The sequence below is a fragment of the Carassius auratus genome, chromosome 15, assembly GCF_003368295.1.
Source record: "Carassius auratus strain Wakin chromosome 15, ASM336829v1, whole genome shotgun sequence".
Taxonomy (NCBI): Eukaryota; Metazoa; Chordata; class Actinopteri; order Cypriniformes; family Cyprinidae; genus Carassius; species Carassius auratus.
In genome coordinates this window covers 6,218,527-6,238,814 of record NC_039257.1, presented here as the reverse complement: position 1 = coordinate 6,238,814, position 20,288 = coordinate 6,218,527, and the positions used below count along the sequence as shown (strand labels likewise).

Below are 20,288 nucleotides of genomic sequence, written 5' to 3'. Positions count from 1 at the left end.
AATGAGCATTGTGAAAAGCGCTGTACAAATATAATAAAGACTTTATTTGGATAGTAGCTTAACATTTTACATGAAATCTTTAACTTTAACCATAGTCAGTGAGCTCTGAAAATGGGTAAACATCACACATGAGCAAAAGGTTTTTCTTTCAGCTTGTCACTCAGCAGTGAAACATGTGACTGTCTTGGGAGGGAGAGGTCACCTACTGTAACAAGGAGGGGCAGCTGGGATGTTAACATCTCTTTGTATGCAAGAGAAAAACTGTGAAAAACTTGATGGCTGATACTATGTCCCATCAGGATATAGCCCATCTGTAACCCCAGCGGGGTATGTTTACTCCAGCCAGAACTGTTGACTGGTCATATGGGGTCCCAAGAAGTGTGAACTTGGTGTAAAAGCTGTGTCTTCTCAAGGCATAGAAAGCCTAAACTAGGCAGGCTGTGAAATAAAACTTTATTTTTTTTAAGTTTAATGTTTGTCACAGTCATTTTTACTATGGAAAACTGATTTTTTGACTATATTTCTTCTTTTTTTATAATAAAGATTTTTCTTTATGCAATTGGAAAATGGAAAGGAAAAAACACCTATGGGTTAAAGGGCTACAGGCATGAATTTACATCTGAAAATCGTGTGTATTGTCCTTTCCTGTGCTGTTTTCATGTGATCGTACATGCCATAATCTGATTTAAAGCACAGGGTTAGGAAGAGAACAGATAGTTAAACTGTGGCTTTAAGGGTGGCTCCCATTAGTACTGGGAAGTCCGATTCATTTTAGCGATTCGATTCGCCCGGGTGATTCTTGTAGTGAGCCGATTAAAACAATTCAATAATTCATTTGAATCATCACTCAAATGTCTTCCCCTGAAATCATTTTACACACTTTTTGTTTTGTTGTTATTGCTATAAAATATAGTTGAATACGGGTAAAAATTAGCTGTTTATAGCAAAATGCATGATTAATTATATTCAATGTGTCAAATGTTTATTGTGTTAAAGTAATCCATCCCACAGATTTTCCATAGTGACCACATGGGAAAACAGGTTTTCTTTTTCTTGTCTTCTTTTTTTAACAGACCACTATAATTCAAATGAAGTTAATTTAGTGTCAGCGACTGCATGTCATCCAAAATGCAATCAAACATATTTTTTTTGCTATCTTGAAAGCTATCCTGAAACCTCATGAATATGCATTTATTATTTAGTCATTAAGAAATGCTAAGTAGGCTAATTATGCTGTTTTGTTGCAAATGTGGTTGACATAATAGACCTTTTTTCATATAAAGGTGCACTCAGAAGATTCACTAACGAATCGGTTCTGCCGAATCATTACAAGAATGATTCTCTCGTGAATCGGATCTCACTAGCGTCCATGAGGGTAGGAGGAGTGAACATGGCATTGCAGAGTGCCGGGGATACCTTGAATAAACAATTCTTCAGATAAGCGACTGACGGCAGGAGTCAAGAGCACTAGAAACCCGCATATGTGGGGAGTAGACGCTGTCAGCCCCATTTACCTTTTCGTTATTTAAAAAAATAAATAATTACATCTCAATTGTTCTTAAATAATCATATACGCGTCTCCGACTGTTCCCTGAATGCAGCATAATTTTCTACGGGATTCTCTTTTTTCACCATCCGCGCAGGTAAGGCTGGGTGTGAAAATAGATTTCTGGTATAATCATTTATTCGTTTGTTTTATCCGTGCATTAGCAGCAAAGCCAGAATCCGCTATGTATTTGAAGTGCTTGTGCGTATATAAAATAAGCAGGCGATATATATGGGGTGGTGGGAGCTGACGTTTCCATTTTGATTCTCATATATTTCATTGAATGCTTACATGCAGGCATGCGCGTATAATTTGTGCGTTATTTATTTAGCTAATTTTCTTTATGCATGTGATCAAACGATTACATGGAAGCGACAAGGACTTGCTTCCTTTATAAGCATCCTATACCAGAAATGAAGCTACTCAAGTACATTTATAGAGGCAAGCACGTGAAATGTGATATAAAAGAGTGTTGTTGCTCTAATAGTAGCCGAACCGAGCTCTAGAATAGATCGTTACTGTAGTTGTGATAAGAGGATGATTTTGGCTCCTTGCTTTCCTCATGTTTAGTCTAACCGAGACTCTTCGAAGTGTTTGTGTGAAATCTTTCAAGTGCTCCTAGATCTTGTATCGAGAAACATGAAATTATCTCACCTGCTAAAATATTTCTCATGAAATCTAGTGTTTATTTCTTATGAAAATATTACTGTGTTCAGTGGCTTATGAAGAACATCATATGATTCATATTACATTTTTTTGAGCATGTAGATGAAGAGTAGATACTACTTAACGTTTTAAATTTAAATGTGATTGAAATGTGAACTGATAATTTTTCCTTTTTTCATTTAGCTAATAAGCAAAGTTTTACAAATTAAGTGAACTTTTGAGAAATAGCTTTAAAATAATGTTCACTGATATGATGCTCTACTCACATAGCCTATGCCTTAAAGAAAATGCTGTTTTATTCTATGTTGAGGTGGTCGCCCAGTGGGCATAGCCATGTTCATATCACATGACCCACTGTCATCTCATGCAATTGAGTTACTTCTACTATTAAAAAATGTTTTAAACCTATAGACATTAAAGAAAAAACAACACTCTGAAATGGCAATATTCGCCACTGTTCCATGGAGAGAAATCACAATAGTTCGTCAGCTGTATTCCAGCGTGAACCACAAACAATTCATGCAAATGCAATGGGATTGAATCTGAAAATATGTACTGTAAGTATTTGTATAGTTTGAAATGGAGAAAAATAAAAGATAAACAGATTTAGAGTTGTGGCAGCAGTTAGTAAACATACTACTTGCCTCCAGGCCAGTAGGTGTCAGTATAATATTACTGAGTGTACCTTTACATATTATACATTTAGGCCTTTGGCTTTTAACGTGTTTCTCAAATCAGTGTGGAGCTGTGAACAACAACAGGACCTGGAATATTTAATGTTCAGAGTGTTGACTCATACTTTAGAATAAATAGAGCCTACCTCATGATGTTTGACAGTATTGAATGTGCATGGTGCCATGGTGGCATTAGCCCAGCTGTACATTATGAGCTGTAGAGACACTTTCTCTTTTTTGAAGCATTTTTTTTTATGTTCATTTTTATGTTTGTGTAAGCATGACTAAATCAAATCCACAGAGGTGGTTCTCTTTTTACATCAGATCTTACTTTTTGTTTGCTCTGGTCTTAAAAAGTCCCAAATGTTTACATTTCGGGAGGAACAGCTTGCTTAAGATCATGATGACATGTAACCCAAAAACCTGACTACCTACTCACATTATGTTAAAGCTTACTTTAGTACGTTGTGTGGTTTTGTTTAAAGTGTTGCTCTTAACCTTTCTTAAAAGGCTGCGAGGAACGCTTTTGTAAACGATCTTGTCACTGAAGTCTAGATTAAAAGAGTTGGATATCTTGGATGGTGATAACAGCCAGTTAATACTAATATTTGTAGACAGAATTTCAACTCCAGTTTTCTGTATTTGTAAATGAATCATTTCTTGTAATATCACTTGTTATTCAAGGGCTAGATCGCCCACAAATGAAAATCTTTCAACATTTCTTTACCTTCATGTCATTCCAAACCTTTAAAACTCTGCTTTTTCTGTGGAACACAAAGGATTTTATTTCATGCAATGAAAGTCAATGGCATTTCATGTTGTTCTTGACCCCATTTACTTTAGTTGGCATTAACAAAAGCTGTTCTTTAAAATCGTTTAAAAAGTATAACATTTTTAGTGTGAGTTCTACAGGTTTGGAACGACTTGATTCGCTAATGTTCCTCTTCATTTAAGTAAATTTTTGCTTAATTTAGTTAGTTTTTTTCTGTATATGGCCGGACTCCCAAATGATGCTCATATAATCCTAAAGAGATGTTTGCCAGCTCTTGCTGTGCTTTTTTGTTTTTCTGAATGATTTTATGATCGTCAGTTCATCGTATTACAAATTGAATTTCAATGCTCAGGTAACTGGATTTTGACAGAGTATGTGCGGCTGGCATAGAGAGACAGAAATACTCCTGTCATTTTGCACAGAGCAGAACAGTAAATGCCATCTGACCATGTGGAAAGAAAGCCAGGACGAGGAAATGGAGGGATGGAGTGAAATGGTGAAATGTTTGTGTGTGTCTCCGTATGGATGGCTGGAAGGGGTTCTTTGTTCATGAGATAATGACAGGATCATCTACCAGACAGGAGGTCACCACGCCCCTCAATCATAACCCATAATTGATTGACCATAATGGAGATTGAAGTACATTATTCATAGTTTGCGAGAAAAAAAATACAGCCAGCCCACTGTGAGATAGGGGTCAGATAAATCAGGAGGAGAGGTGCGTGTGTAAGCAACGGCTTGTTGAAGAGACAACCGGCTGAACGTGATCTTGTCAACATCAGAGATCAATGAGATCTCAGCAGTGTACCAGCTTTTAAGAAAAAGACATTTATAGTGGCTCTTAAATTGGCTCGTGTTGTGGTCTGTGAGGAGGTGGGGGGGGGGGGGGTGGCGGTGGTAAAAAAAAAAAAAGACAAATGCAAGCAAAGAGTCTTGTATTAAACTAATGGCGTAAGCAAAAGTGGAGGGCAAAAGGAAAGAAGCATCTTAAATCATGTCTCCGTGTGCCAGCTCATCTATCAGCAGTACACCACAGAAATGATTTTTCCATCTGTAGAATAGAAATGTCAGCCCGAGGCGAGCGATGTGTATCGTGATGTTTTTATAGAGTAGGCCAATATTAGGTATGCGATTTATGACACGTGTGCAACTATCCTTAACTTCACATGCATAAAGACTGAGAAATCAGGAGCCAAATGTAACAGGTTGGCTTTGAATGCATTTACTTAAGATTTATGGATTATTTTATTTTTAGGCACTAAGTCCGTAATCTACTTTTTTTTTTTTTTACAGATTCCTATTTGGTTTTATAGACATGCCCACTGAAGCCTCCACATACTTCTGTAGAATTTGAATGACGGTCATTCATAAAGTTCTACACGTTTTAGCCCTTGCATATTCATTTGTGATATCTTCTAGGTCACATTTTGGATTATGGCTAGTTGATGTATTACATGTTTATGTATTTATGTGTGACCCAACCACTTAAAATGTTGCTATTTTCTTCCTCACTAGTTGTAAAATATTTGTCAAAATGCTGTTTAAAGTGCATTACACTACTAAATGTATACTGACATTAATTTTTAAGTGCATCATCCACATCTTAACATCCAGTCAACACCTAATTCATAAAAACATGTCAACTGCCCTACATTTAAAATAAATAAATAATAATAATAATAATTTATTGTGTGTACATCTCAATACATAAGAAACGATCACCCACTTCTGTTTTCTCGCAACTTTTAAAGTTTTGAGGTACTTAAGGCCAACATTGCCCCAGAAGTATTTCACATCAGCCAATATGCTTTCATATACCAATAAAAGCTAATAAAATCCATAGCAACAAAATTTGCACATTTCCTTCAAGATCAGTGTAGAAACTGTAAAAATCTTCTTTAGATTCCATCTGGGCCTACTTTTAACTGAATGTCACAGTGACTTTAAGAACTTTAGCTCTTTAAGTTGGTTTAGATGTTGAAGAAATATTCACCAAATCCATTACATTTTGGTTCTGCAGTCAGTTTTGAATAAACACAGCGGGTTGAGCCGATCATTTGCAACATGTGTTGCCCTGGCTAGGTCTCTAGACAGCTTTAATGGCCACGGGGATAAAGGTTTTCACAGGTCACCGTGCGGCAGGATCAGCATAATTGAAGGCTTGAGAGGACGCAGTAGGGGCGATAGTTAAAGTGGACTTAAGACTGTTATTCAATGGAATCTTAATTTAACCACCCTGGGTTATATGAAGCAAAGCCCACTGAGAAAGTGGCTCACTCGAATGCCAATCATTCCTCACCAATCCTGAGACTTTTGAAGGTTACGGGGCTGTCTGTGGCTGGGCTGACGGATTGATGTATGTCCCCTGTCGAGCAGAGAATTCAGAGTCCAAGGCCGCTGCAGTGCTGTCCTATTAGGGGGGATTGTCCTTCACAACTTCTTAGCCGCCTGTCCTTTCTGGAGCCTACAGAGCTCAGGCAAGGGCATTGTGTCTGCTACAATAAGCCGAGCTGTGGAGTGCTTCACCCTCACATAATTATATGGCTTTAATGCAAGCATCTTTCACTGTTCATCCACTCAAACCAGCAAGTGCAAAAAGAGCGGCATTGTCAGAGAGAGTCACTTGATGTATCCCTACTTCATTATGACTTGCTCTTCAGAGAGCTTTTTTAGAAATTAAATTGCTTTGGCAATTAACTAAAAGGGGATTTTTGGAATTTATAAATGACTGAGAAGATTGATATATGGCGAGAGAGGACAGCGGCACGTGAGATGGACTTGAGTCTGTGTTAATGGATTTATTGCCACGTTGAGAACCGCATGAAAGGAGAGAGAATCACTGTACCCACTTTTTTAAGACCATGACTGTTTCATGATCATACTCTTTGTGCTTGACACTTTTTTTTCTGCCAGGTACTGTGAAGGTAAAGTCTTTCCAAGGAGCTCTGTGGCGACATTACGACACGGGTGATTTCACCGGCTGCATTTTTGTATTCCGAGTTCGATAAGATATGAGGTCATGCTTGCTAGATGTCGTTAGGAAAATCTAATCCAACGGTTGCCTGCCGAGACAAAGACGGCTCTGTGGCAAGCAGATCAAGACAATAATGCACAGCTTGAACTTAGACCTTCAAGGTGTTACTTAAGAGTTAATTAAAAGAATTCATTGCCTGGTAATCTATAACATATGGTGAGAAAAGATTGTGTCTCCACTTTGAATACAAACGCTGGGTATTACCGTCTACTCGTACAGCGTATGGCCTTTTCAGAGTTTAGTTTAGGGAAGAATGGTTTGATGATATATTATGTGCCACGGTGGAAATGTGTCAGCTGGTAGATATTCTGCTGTACTGTTTATACCCCGATTATATCCAGCCTGATCTTAAACCGATATATGTGCGTATGTATGTACTTTTATCATTTTTAAGACTTTTAATATATATAATAGTTTCTTTGTTCTGGACAGTCACTCTCAGTTTTCTCTAATAGGTCTCTCTACAGCTAGTAAATGAACTTCTTATTGCTAGAGGCACTGAGAATGAGAGGGAACCCCATGTTCAGCCAAAATAATATGTTCTTTAAAGACATTTCATATTTTCTTTGTATGCTTTGCTCATTTCAATTGTTAAATACCATGGTTGTTGTTTTTGAATGCGGCTGAAATGGAAAAATAGATTGTGCTGTTATCAAGAAAGATATTACGGATGAGTTCTGGGGCAGTATGGGCATCACAGAGAAGTGTTCAGAGTTTTTGAAAATGTTTGAACAGTCAGACAGTTCATGGTCAAGGGCTGTTTAGCGTGAGTGTCTGGAAAGTCCTCTGGCCATGATTTGGCAGAGAGCGAGCGGTGATGGGCAGCGGATCCACCGCGTTAAAGCATAAACTGGGCTAATCTGTTACTGAGCAACAGCAGGCACCCCTTCACAACACGTTGTGGGTGTATAGTTCATGCCGTTTCCCGGGGGATGCGGTTTTGTTGAGTTCAGCTCATGGCTCATTTTTTTTGCTGTAGGCTGGTTGCCCTCCATGTTTGGACTGTGGAAAGAATCTGCGGTGATGGAGAGACAGAAACACGAGGGACAGCTGGGTAAACATTACAGCCCTGTGTTTTCAACACGCCACTTTGATATGTTAATTCTTGGTGCTTTTGCATCGCTAGAGAGGTGTAGTCTTTTTGTTGTGGTCATTTGTGGTTTGTTTAAAGGTTTTATTGGTGCTTTGAACAAAAAGTGTCACCTCATTCATCACAAAGGGGCAGCTGTTTTTCCATTTGATAGTCATCAGTAAATCAGAGCATTACCCTTCCCCCAAGTAGCGCATACTAAATGCAGCTCTGCGAGACCTTGGAAGTGGCGGACATGTTTTGGTCACACCATTGAGGATGACGCTATCGTCACCCTCGCTCATGGCCTTAGACCTGACCCAGAGGGGCCAGATTTTTTTTCCCACCAGGCTGAGATAATTATCATCTAGGCTACTTTGAAACAGCACTTTACTGTTCGTTGGTGTATTTTTAGTGGGCATCTCCAATAATGGGGGCCGAAACCTGATCCAGCCTGCTCTGAGTTGAGTGGATTAAGGCCGTTTGCCGGTAGTGTGTCATCCGTAGTTCAAGGTTGACATCCACTTTAGGAGTCACACCAAGGTCAAGCACCGTTTAATAAGCTGTTTTGTCAGGTCGTGACACATGATCTTCCCTCGACCAGTGATTTGGGTTAATTATGAACAATGATCTCGCCAGAAAGAAAGCGGAGTGTGTCAGATCACCTGAACACGTGATTTGTTATTTGTGGAAGGTAACAGCCTCATGTAAAGTGTTAGGTAAGGCTATTTAAGATGAAACTGAGGTGAAAGAGATCATTATTATCATTTTGGGTGGGTGAGTGAAGTAAAGGTGCTGTGATTTTGACCTTTCTGTTCATGGAATAATATTGAAAAACTAAAATGTATCACAGTTTCCACTAAATTTCAACATTGATAATAATAATAAGAAATGTTTCTTGAGCAGCAAATCAACATATTACAATGATTTCTGAAGGGTCATGAGACACTGACAATTCAGCTTTGCCAATAAATTATATTTTTTAATATATTACAATAGAAAGTAAATATTTTAAACTTGAGTAATATTTTACAGTATTACTGTTTTTGTCAAATAAATGCAACATTGGAAAGCATAAGAGACTCTGCAATATGTTAATAAAGTATTATAATTGTGTTAATGCTATTATATATATATATATATATATATATATATATATATATATATATATATATATATATATATATATATATATATATATATATATTCATTATATGCATTATTCACACCGTTTTCCTTTTACTATTAGATATTACAGATTATATATTATAAAACCACATCAAACCATATTTTACAATCTAGTGACCTTCTCATTATTTTGTGTAAGAAATAAAAATGATCTTTTATTCATGTATATGATTAGGTTTCCACACATTTAGAGTTGAAGTGACCAAACGTAATAATTTATGAATAAGCTGTCAAAAAGCCCATATTGGTAGTTAAAGAAGTTGAATATTAGGAAGGACATGTCCTCTGTACACGATGAGAGTCTGGCTATTTTAATTCCCATGCTCCAAGACAGATTAACATGACCTTAAATCTTTTATGATGTTTTCCACCACCAAAGTTTTGTTCTAGAATGTCATTACAGAAAGAGGATTTTCTAAAATCTCCAATTTTAACCTTTAGACGCTTTAAAAAAAATAAAAAAGATAGATTTGGTTCTTTCTTCACGTTGCTAGATGGGCAGACTGATGTGATTGTTCTTAGCACAAACCTCATGGTAACTTTTTTGCTGTGCTGTGTTCATTTGTGGCATCAGCAGAAAGGAACTAGAACACAGAATCACAACTGCTACGCTAGGGTAGAATTATTTGGGCCAAAGTGCACAAAATTGAGGCCACTTGTTGAATTGTCAGATTTTGCTGATAGCAGAACCTTATTGTTGTAATCTGCACGTAGGAGTTTTTTTTGCTAGGTTTAAACAACTACATCTTGACACACTATTGAATAAGTTCTGGTCTCAGTAGCGCAGTGTGTTACATAAGATAGGATAAGTTGTATTAGGAGTCTACTTACAAGCAAATCGACCTGTTTTCAGAGCAAATCTCAGGGGATTTGCGATAATCTAAAATGACAGTTGTGACCTTAATACCCTTTTGATACACGTCGACGTGACCCTGCGCAAACCAGACCTCAACTCCGGGTCAACTGCAGTGACACAATTTCAGATATGCATCAGTTAACCTCCATTTTATGCACAGCAGGCTGACAATTTTCAGCTTTTATGTGCCATTTTGTTGCTTATGCAATTGTGGTTCGCTTGACATTCGCAGCTACACGCCTCTGATGTGGCTAGCTTGTTTTTTGAAGCAACATGCATTTTTTTGTGGTTTGACCTCGCTGATTAGGAGGAGATTAGAGCTGACCTGAAAACATTTGAATGGCGTAAATAAGGGCAATGATATAATTGGCGCTCGGGTCTGCTCATCCACCATCCGCCCGCTCGGTTCGTGTGGGTGGCGAGGCTAGCAAGGAGAGCTGAAGGTTATAAAACATCCAAGTTGCCTGTAAATGAGATGAAGACTGGAGCAGCACCGGGTTCAGCCATTAAAGATGTTTTATAGCAGCCCTGCATACTCTTTCCCCCCCTGAGGTGCACACACGTAAACCTATCTATCAAAGGGAATTGACCTGCCTTTGAGTGATCACTTCACTAGACCTGCTGTTGTCATGAAAACATTGGCATGTCATCCATGTGCACAGCCCTCACCCCCAGTTTGCGTTTAAAAAAGCTTGTACGTCCTTAAGATATGATTGCGATTGCTAAATTTGGAAACTTTGGGTTGAAAGTTACCTCATCAGAAAGCAATACTATTATAGCGTATAAAACCCAAATTACGTTCATTTCGCAAACATTTTGTTGTGGGCTAGCATCCAACAGGCTATTAGCACGCAGAGCTGCCGTATTTCACGTTTGAGTGACATTTATTTCTCTTTAATGTAATTTTCCACAGTGTTCCCAACCAGTTCGCCTGTATTCGGCGGATGCCCTTGCATGCCCTAGGTAACAGCGGATAGCAAAGCTGCCCTCTGAGCTCGTGGAACAAAGCAGAAAATAAAGTTGCTGCCTGCAAAGTGCTGCAGTGGGTGGCTTTAACATTCCCATCCACTTTCAGCTCCCGCTAACCTTGCTGAGCTCTGACATCATCCTGGAACAATGTCAGATCCATGTAGATGAATATAATTAAACAAGCGCTTATCATCCAGCCGGGGAAAGTTTAGTGGCAGGTCAACCATGTTTGCCTCTCTCTCGGCTGAAGGTCGGACGAGGGTTAGACAGGCTGGAAGGTATGTGAAAGACACAAAACACAGACTAGGCCAACACAAGAACATTTTCCAGAGCACAAAAAGGCTATTTTTACACTAGCTGGTTATTTACATTGAGCTCTGTCAGGCCAGACTATATTGGAAAACTGAGTAACGATGTCAAATTTACCACAGTATCTACAGTTTCCCCAGAAATTCCACACTTATAAGTATAAAACCAAAATAAATTAAATTGTGATCTCTTATATAGTTGTATAAATATAGTTATATCAATAACTGGAGTCTTTGTGTATTTTAGTGAAGACTTTTAAGAATTATATGGTAAGTCCAATTAATTAATCCTTCTGTATTTGCGCTGCCGGTCTATTTTAATCATATTAATTACCTGATAATTAATCAAATTAATCAATATATGCTCATATAAAACACAATGTAATTCGTTATCATTATTTTGGCAGTGAAAGCACTGAATAGATATTTTATAAAGTGGTAGAAGTTAATATATTGTTTGTTCTATTTCCATATCAGTGAACATAAACCGATCACTGGCTGAAAGTTCACAGTAATGTTTTGCAATTGATTTTGTTGTTCTGCTCATGGTAGACATGTTTATAGTATTCTGTCTGCTTTGTTTTAAAATAGATGGCCTACGTAAAGCACCGTCTTTGGTTGTCAGCATCTCATGCCATTTGCGCCACATTTAAGATGTTGTTTTGAAGTTTAAAGTAGTAAAAAAAAAAATGTTTTTATTATCTTGCGTTACTTTCTACAGCACTCCATCCAGCTATTTTTGAATGCAAGAACATGTGACATGAGAAGTTCAAACGTTTTTAATCATATAATTTTTTTTACAGTTTCAAATCCTCAGCCATACTGTTTACACTGTATTTTAATGTGAATGCATTAACATATAGGTGATTATTGATGTTGATGAGATGAAAACAACAAGCACCATTTGCTACCTAACAAGTGAGTAAACATGTGGCTCCAAAATGAGGCAACCTGTCACAGCCAAAGCCACGGTGTTAGGTCTCAGCTTTGAATTCTAGCGAGTTCCAGCGAAACCATTTGCTTAAGATAGCATGAGGCACAATATGTTACTTAATAAGGCAAGGGATTTTTAGAGTCCTCCGCCATTAGCCACTGAAATAATCTCCTCCCTGAATGGGAAAAGGCAGCAGTGAAGGGAGTAAAAACGAATGTGCTGCATAGCCTTTGGATAGGAACAGTATTTAATTAAGATCAGCCTGTCTCACATACATGCTGGCTGATAAGGGCTCCAAAGCACATCTGGCAATATGAGAGCTTGATCTCTCTTCGCTGGGGTTAATGAAGGTGGTCTCTGCTGAGTTATGTGATAAAACTCAGCTGAACTTTTCTTTTGTTCGGTCAAAAACAGTGGAAGACTATATGTGACCTATTTTCTCCAGCACAAAGCAAAGAGTCCCAGTGAAATAAGTTTAAAGGCCTTGGAATGGAATTTGGAAACTTGCGGAATAGAATTGCATTGATCTTAAAGGATATTACAAATATAAAAATATGACATTGATTCAGTACATTTTTAGGAAATATTTATTATTATTTTTATTTTATTATGACTTTAATACCCTTTTTATGACCAAAAGTTTCCTAAAGAGCAGATATGAGAATGTTAAGACAGATGTTTTAATACATTTATGTGTTTTAGACTCAAAATTGGGCAACAGAAAAATCTTCATTGAAATTTGTACATTTTTAAATGCTATTTAAATTTGTTTGCCTATAGAGAAAATATACAACATAAAAATGTATATGTAAAGGTATATGACAATGTAAAAAATATTCAATACATATTCCATATGTTTACATACATTTTAAGCTTTGTTACCCAGCTTTTTGGGCGGCCTCTTATGTTCTGTGATGTTGCCCTTAGTATTAAAGGGGACAACAGACTAACTAATCAGCTTTTCCATTTTGTCCGTGAACATAACCTCTGATCTCAGGGGCACCAAGTCTTAGTTCCTTATCAGGACCCCTGGCAGTCGTTCAGCCCGTTGCCACATGAGAAATAGATACCACTATGCTCAAATATCCCTACAGTCTATCCCTGTTAAGAACAAGGATTCTCGTCTACATGTTCGCTAGTTTCAACATTTACAAGCTCTGTTTTTTACTTCTTGTCACGGTATGTATTTTGAGTGTTGTGAAAGGCATATGTGTCCTAGCATTCCAGTGGCTTGTGTAAACTTAGCTCCGCAGGCAAACCTGCATGCATAGTATTTTCAGATAAGATATCTGGCAACATGTTTTCATCCATACCAGGGATGATGAACAACGCTAAATTCCGTCCCCTCCTGATCACCCTCCTGAGGTTAAACTAAAAACCGCTCTATGCAGGCTGAAGCACACCCAAGTGCATGACAAGAACAGCTGGGTACCAGCACGGCCACGATTGGCAGGGTGTAGGGTTTCATCTGCCGAGGGGGTCAATTCTGCTTCCTCGGAAGAGGGCCCGGGCCTCTGAGAATCTGTCATCGTTCACGTTGTAAAAGCTCTGCATGTATCTGTTTTTGACCTCCCAGAAAAAGGCATCTATCTAGGGTGAGCATCTACGAAGTGTTAATGCAATAGCGTTCAGAGTAGTTCATACCATTCTTTGAGGTGGCAGGGTAGAATTATTAAAATGGTGTACATTTAATTAGAAAAAAATAAAATAAAAAAAGGGACATTTCTTAGCTGAAATTAAGAATTCTGGGCGTATTAAAAAAATATGACCAAAAATATATATAATATAAAAATTATTATAATATAATATAATATAATATAATATAATATAATATAATATATAAACATTTTAATCAATTATTCTTAACAATTGAATTTAACTTTTTAATTGTCAGTTTATAGTAATTCCTTTAAATGCAATTAGTGTTTTGATGTGCTTTATTTTTCTTCCCAAAACCAAAAATAAAACTTGCCAAAAATGCCTCCCTTAATTAATTGCATGGCATGCATATCTCTGTTATAGATGGCAATCAAATTAGGTGTAATTACATAAAATGGTTCACATTAAAAATCTACAATATTGTATCAATATTTTGTCCTTTTTTGTTTTGTTTTATACCATTTTTGGCCAAAACCTTGTAGCAGAAATGGATGCTCCTCAACATTTCCGCACCTCCTTTATGTAATTGGGTGGCATGGCATGCATGTCCCTGTTATGGATGGCATTCGAAGCGGAGAAACACTACATCAGTGTGCGTAAGCTATCTGACCTCCTTTTAAGCTCCCTTATATTTCGATTCCCTCCCATGTGTCATCTCTTAGACGATGCACTGCCTTCATATTGCAAATCGTATCTTGGGCTAGACAAGCAGATAATTCTGCGATTCCTCTGTGGTGTGAGGTTAGAGGTACACGGGCTCTATGAAATTTTTCATCACAGGGACTGATAGCACAGGCCGCCGTTAGAGAAAGCCAGGATATTTGAGATATCTATCAGGGTACCGTGAAGGTTTTTATTTTTTGTCTTGCAGATGCAGTTCAAGGACGCCTGCAGGCAGCACGACCCTCGCTGTGCTTCTGACGTGACTCAAGGTCACGCACACTCACCCTCTGACATTCACTCACTACAGACAGTGAGAGAGAGAGAGAGAAAGATTGTGTGTTACTGAGAGAGCGAGTGGGGGAAGGGAGAGCGTGAGGATGGGGTTGCAGTAAAAGTCATCTTCCCCTGTGTGCTCTGAGTAAACAGTTCACTTTGCTCTGTGTGAGCGCAGCCAGGGCCTCATTTGCTCAGCCGCTTTTACTCATCTCTCCCATTTGCCGACAACTTGAGACATGCTGTTCTCTGGCTGCTTCTCGGTAGGACCGTTTGTCACGTCAGGGGGTTTTATTTGACTTAAGTATGAGTTATCTCAACCTCGGCGCCGAAATTAATGCACCTTTAAATTCTGTGCTGTTTCAAGCCTTTATAGTTCTTTTATGTGATCAGTGCTGAGCACTCAGGATATTGAGAATACATACACTTACATTCTCTGCTAAACGAGTGCTATTGTGTTGTACATACAATACCACAGATGATATATTGATATTTTACCCAAAATAGACATGGGCATTTTTTCTCGTAGTAAAGATTTGTATTCATTAGCATGTTCACTACATGCTCTTCTTAAAGAGATGGTTCACCCAAACATTCTGTTAGTAATTAATCACCCTCATGTCAGTTCAAACTCACAAGACCTTTCTTCATCTTCGGAACACAAATTAAGATATTTTTTTATGAAATCTGAGAGGTCTCTCACCCTGCATAAACAGCAACACAACTGACAAGTTCAAGGCCCAGAAAGGTAGTAAAGACATTGTTAAAATAGTCCATGTACGTCAGTGGTTCAACCCTAATGTTATAAAGTTATGAGAATATTTTTTGTGCACAAATTTTTTTAGCCGTTCACGTTTAACATTCAAACACAAACATTTAATTAGCACAGCTGTTTTCAGTGTTGAGAATAAGAAATGTTTCATGAGCAGCAAATCATCATATTAGAATGATTTCTAAAGCACCATGTGACACTGAAGATTGCTGTAGCCGCTCACATTAAAGAATGTCTCGAAGAAAAACAAGTGGAAGCTTCTGGCACCCAGTGGAGCTGGCAGTGGATTTAACAAATACGCAAATGGTAAATGGTAATCATATCATGGCTAGCACCAACGTAATTGCCTTTCAGAAAATGCGCTAGGATAACTTAGCGATATTTGTCACCTAATTAATATTCATGAAGCAAGCCCAGTGTTTATATTATACTCCCACCACTTTTCAGATCATTTCTACACCCCGATTATTAGCATGATAAAGTAAAGCAGACAGCATGTAAAGCAGCATGCCATTGTAAAAAAAAAAAACTAAATAAAATATAAATGCTAATCGATTAGTCAGTTGTTGGATGACTAGTTAGTCACTCTAACCCAAAGCTACCAGCAGAACATGGATTGGTGGCAGACATGAGCAAGGCCATGCTATCTTTTGAAAGTGTTTCTGCTACTGTTTGACGCTCATTAATAAATAACAAAACAGAAAATAGGACAAGAGGATAGAGGGTGCGAGAACAACTGTGTAAACATTGCTTTTAAAGAGACAGCCTGTCAAAGGTTTGCTGACTCGTTTAGCTTTGCGTCTTGCACTGTTATCACCCCCCCATTAAGTTTTTAATCCAACTTCATTTCTGCTAATTAGCCACTGTAGGACTGACAGGCTTCGCCATGTCCATCCGTCTGTGTCAGGACAGCGATTGCCTCTCCTGAGTTGTTCATTACTTTTGTCTTTTTCAAGTCCTTCAAAAGTGCTTATTATTATTTAAGTCAAACCGATGGAAAGTGTACTGTCAGCTCTTTTGGGAGTGGGCCGTAGTACAGAGCGCAGGCCAGGAACACAGGAGGGACAGTTGGAGGTACATAAAAAGCCCATGTGGTGTGGAGGCCTACCGCTAGCTGCTCTGTGGGTAGTCGCTGCGCTTTTTAGATGCTGGGTTACCATGACGATCAGAAAAAGAAAGGCTTTATGTTGGTACTTTTGTACTTTGATATACAGTATACTGTATGAACATATTCATATACCATTTCTGTAGTACTCCAAAGCACTAAAGAATACCAGGGTGTAGTGTTGGGTAGGTACTTTGAAATTGCAATTACAGTCAAGTTGCTCTTAAATTAGTTAGTTATAACAAGCTAATAAGTAAAAGTAGCTAAACTATATACATTATATATTTTTTATTTAAATATTTAATATTAAATAAAAGAAAACATATGACTACCATTCACAATTTGATGATTGTAAGAAATTAATACATTTGTTCAGCTAAATTGATTAAATTTACATGAAAGTTATAGTGTGTAAAAAAAAATCTGTAGAGTCTATTTCAAATAAATGCTGTTCTTTTGACCTTTCTATTCATCAATGTCCAAAATAATACATAATAATTTGCACACAAATACACAAATATTAATCCGCACAACTGTTTTCAACATTGCTAATAATAATAAAAATATATATGCATAGAAAAAATGTAAAAGAAATCTACATATTATTGAAGACTGAAAAAATGACTGCTGAATATTAATCTTCGCCATCACTGGAAAAATTTCTTTTTAAAACGTTTACCATAATATATATGTGTTTCGCTTGCACTGACATTGTAATATTTTGGCGAGGTACACAAATGTATTACTGTTTGATAATATTGCATGTGGAATGTCTTGGAGAAAGCTAGCAGGAAGTTTTTTAAATTTAGCAGATGGTTGGTAGTGTATTATTCATGGCACCTACATGACACAAAAAGGGAAGAAACCTGCTTATATAAGTTGTCAACACATCTACAGTACATCCAGTTTTACTGCAGTGTCAACTTGTAGTCCTCACAGAACTCCCTATAACAAGACCTATATTTGATACTCCCCTGGATCTCTGGAAATGTGACTTAAATCTCATGAAATATGAAAATGCCTGTAGGGATCAACTTCCCATTTAGTAGTATATAACATGGTTTATTGACATGCTTTTTCAATGAAACGTACAGTTTTAAATGAACTGCTTAGATCAGAAATACTACAGCAGTGGTACTACATTGTTTCACTGTACTGGTTACATACTGAGTTGAATAATTTTGAAGCTTTGCAATAAAGCTGCAGTTTTGGTCTTATAAGGAGTTGCCTTGTGTACCTTGTCTCGAGTTACAGTTGTCTTTGTCCGGTCACATCCTTGAAAACTCTCTGCCCCTTCCTCTAGACTCATGCATTTGGCTCTGATGACTGCTGAGACTTTACTGTGTTAATAACTTCTCTCTCATCTAGGGAAAAGGCAGGGGACCCAGGCACTGTCTTACTTTTAATGTGCTGGCTTTTCTTCAATCATTTAATTAAGAAAAGGAGCGATTATTCAGCCTCGAGTCAGCTCCTTCTCCCTTCCAGCGCCTCATTCATCTCTGATTAAACTTGTAGCATTCGGTAACTGTACTTTCCTGCTCTTTCTGGGGCATGTGAAACAGGAGGAGATTGTGACAGTAGAGAAAAGAGGAACCTTGAGGTCTGTGAGCTAGTTGCAGGATAAGAAAATGGTCCCCTTTGGTCTCTTCAACTTGATAAAGGCAGTGCTTGCAGCTGAGTTATCTCTTTTTGAGTTTAAGTTTGGGTTATCTCTTTTTCGGCAACATAACCTGTCTGAGGGTTTCGCTGCGTAGTTTTACCCCCTAATTAAGTGCTGACCCTCATGGGAATTCACTATAAAAGGTTGGGGTCTTTTCAGTAATTACAGTATTCAAAATAATTGACAATTTTATGTACAAGGTTGCATTTATTTTCACCTAGTGCAGAATAATCTGTAAAATTTACGGTGAAAAACGGGCAGCTGTGGTTACCATAATTTTAACACAGTAACATTTTAATTTATTTCTGCATTTTTCGCCTTAATTTTGATAGGACATTACAGTAGTGACAGTAAGCAAAGTGGGAAAGAGAGAAGGGGGAGGGATTGGGAAAGGCCCACAAACCAGGATTCGAACTCGAACCTGAGCACAAAGAGGCTATATGTTGGCGTACTGCCCACAACGATAACGGCGGCAACAATATTTTACGATTTTATTGATTTAATGTAAATTTACCTTTAAATACTTTAATTTCATTTACCAATATTTTTTTATATTCCAATTTATGGAAGTACTGAAACCTATTTTGATAAGAAAAAACTTATTGTTAACCAATTAATAGGTTTTTACTGTAGCATTTTACAGTATTTTACCATAAAATTCATTCAACTTATTTATGTTTTTCAATTGTGTGGAATTATTTTTTATTCACTTTTTGGCTGTTATGAAATGTAGACTTTACCTGTAACCTTAAGTTGACAGAACATTTTTTGAAATGGCATTTAAACCTGAACACTTTCATTTTCGCTGTATGGAAAAACATGAGGAAAATTCTTTTACCTGTATACTAGTTTTAAACAAGGTTGAGCTTAAATGGTTGTGTCGAATATCTACTTGGCTAGAGTTTGAATAGGCATGACGCTTTGATTGACAGCTTTGTCTTCATTGTCTAGATGTCTAGCAGTACCTCTTTGCACTACTGCAAAAAGCATTGCAGTTTCATTAACAGAGAGGGACGCAAATGCAAACAGATAAATAGGGATGCGTCTCCAACTCAGCACTATTAACAACTGAGGTGCTATAATTTGAGTCAAGTTTCTCATCTGAATGTGACGGCGGTTGTAAACATAGACCCCACTAGAGGAATTCCACCAGGAGACAAAGCAAGGGTTAGAGAGCCTCGTTCCCCTCTCCCTCTGCTCTAGGGTGGAAATGGTTAACATATCACTGTAATTGGCACCCGCAGCTGCTTGTCCTCTCCACAAACAGGAGGGGATGATTTTTCCCCCAGCCCCCCCCTCTCGTTCTCCCTCTCCTCTCTCACTCTCTTTCTGCAGCCTCTGCTTTGTGTGACAGCTGCCTAATTGGGCATTCTCCCCTCGTAGCGAGGCTGCCTCCTCTGGCCTCGACTGCTGACGAATGGCAGCGGATTACAGATGAGGACACGATGACCCGTTCGACCTTCCCGCAGCAGGGGGAGCAGAGGGAGGGGCCTGACGGGCCGGGCCCGGGCCCAGAGCCTCAGGTCACTGGAGGATGAGGTCGTGAGAAGGTGGAGGATCTGCCAGGTGGCCAATGACAGAGTGTCACATGACAGTAGCTTGATGTCAGTGTGTCAAGGGTAGACCGGTGGCACAGCATCCTCAAAAACACTTGCACGGATACGTGGTAGCTTTTGCTTTAATCCCCAGCTTTCAAACCCATCAAAAACATCAGAAGGAGAGGCAGTGATATTTTTTTGCTCTCATTTAAATGTGATTTCTCTTCTGCTGGAATTGTAATGATGCTCATTATGCTCATAATGGTCTCCTGGGTTGGGTATATAATTATATACAGCAGACAGATATATTAAATGGATTTTTAATATTTCTAATACTTAAACATTCTAATGCTGTTCTAGATTAAAATTGATTTGTGCCTGTTACATATGTATGTTGGCATTGGTTATTTAGCATTTAAAGTTAAGAGTGACAGTCCTTCTTTAGTTTAACTACTAGTAAGCCATTTGTAGTAAAAAAAGGGGTACAGACAGAAAGAAAAGTATTTGTGGTAGTAGACCCATTTAACTAAGCATCCAGACCCTCTTGACACACGTATGTACGCATGTATATAGCTCCAGATATAATTTCTAAACACTTAGGG

The 20,288-nt window shown here is 38.0% G+C and overlaps 1 protein-coding gene across 2 annotated transcripts in view; it reads left to right on the top strand.

The window, feature by feature from the left end:
• The first annotated feature begins 1,379 nt into the window (after nucleotides 1-1,379).
• The window catches only part of LOC113114830 (nuclear receptor-interacting protein 1-like), a 31,252-nt gene continuing 12,343 nt past the window's right edge, over nucleotides 1,380-20,288 (top strand). The window contains exons 1-2 of one of the 2 annotated variants that reach the window (XM_026281882.1): nucleotides 1,380-1,643; nucleotides 14,547-14,607. The gene's annotated coding sequence lies outside the window, so the exon portion shown is untranslated. The remainder of the gene's footprint in view (nucleotides 1,644-14,546; nucleotides 14,608-20,288) is intronic. The other variant, XM_026281881.1, reaches the window with a different exon arrangement.